This window comes from Lynx canadensis, chromosome F1, assembly GCF_007474595.2.
Source record: "Lynx canadensis isolate LIC74 chromosome F1, mLynCan4.pri.v2, whole genome shotgun sequence".
Taxonomy (NCBI): Eukaryota; Metazoa; Chordata; class Mammalia; order Carnivora; family Felidae; genus Lynx; species Lynx canadensis.
Genome location: NC_044319.2, coordinates 49,369,150 through 49,370,473, shown reverse-complemented (window position 1 = coordinate 49,370,473; position 1,324 = coordinate 49,369,150). Strand labels below are relative to the sequence as shown.

Below are 1,324 nucleotides of genomic sequence, written 5' to 3'. Positions count from 1 at the left end.
AGAGTTTCATCTTGCCCTCAGTTGTTTTGATCTCTTTTCTAATGTATTATTCTGTCTTAACAGTTTCTGAGAGGTTTTCGTGCATGGCTTAGCAATTTTCTAATGACTAATATCCATCTTCTTACAGTTTCTACCCTTAGTCCAGATTCTGTGCCACTGACAATATATTTCCTCTTTCATTTGAGGTACTACCACATATTTGAACATAAACAAGGATAGAGCTCTTCTCATTTCAGTTAAATGCCCTTTCTTCAGAGAATATTTTTATATATTGTTCGTTACTTTGTTTATTATTAATTTTGTGAAGATTATCATTAGAGATTTTCCATTCCCAGAAATAGAAATGATGCCTCATTATATATGAAAAAAATTACTATTGACCATATTTTGAGCATCATACTTGCACTGGTCCACTTCTTGGTATGGCAACTTTAATGTAAAAAAAACAACAAAAAACCTTCCCTCCTCATAAATAAGCAACTCCACAAGGTATAATTAAAAATTGCTCAGTTTATGTCTTAATTTCACCTTTCTTTCTTATCTCTATTTAAATACAAATCGTGGCTTCATGTTTATTTCTGTTACGGTTAATTTTAATAGGTTCAAGTTTTAGTCTTTAATTATTGACTGACCTTGGACAAATTTATTAATCACCGTGGGTCTCCATTCTTTTACTGGTTACACGATGTTGGTAAACTTCTCTGACTCAACTCGTTCATTTGCACTGAGGATTATACACTTCAAGATTTGTTTTTTTGTCCATGAATGAAAGAAATGCCATATTGCAGTGCTTGCCATATTACCTAACATATTTTAATTATCCAATATATATTTCCTGCTGTATATTAAATGGATAAGAACAGATACTACACTTGATCTTAGCCAAAAGGCCGAGAAGCGATATTTCCTGTTGTATAAAAACATGGTTTCTGTTTGTTTTTTGTTTTTTGTTTGAGAGAGATAGAGATAGAGAATGGGGGAGTGGGGCAGAGAGGAGGGGTGCAGAGACAGCAAGAGAATCCCAAGAACACTCAGCTATCAGCAGGGAGCCCAATGTGGGGTTCAAACCCATGAACCATGAAATCATGACCTGAGTTGAAATTAAGAGTCAGACACTTAATCAACTGAGACACCCAAGCGCCCCCCAAAATATGTGCTTTTTAAAATATCTATTTAGGGCACCCAGGTGGCTCAGTCAGTTAAGTGACCAACTCTTGATTTGGGCTCAGTTCATAATCTTAGGGTTTATGGGTTTGAGTCCCAGATCAGCTCCCTGCTAATAGCTCAGAGCCTGCTTGGGGTTCTCTCTCTCTCTCTCTCTCTC

At 36.1% G+C, this 1,324-nt stretch overlaps 1 pseudogene; it reads right to left on the bottom strand.

Moving 5' to 3' along the window:
• Positions 1–769: 769 nt before the first annotated feature.
• LOC115505764 lies at positions 770–902 on the bottom strand (annotated as a pseudogene).
• Between the last annotated feature and the right edge of the window lie 422 nt (positions 903–1,324).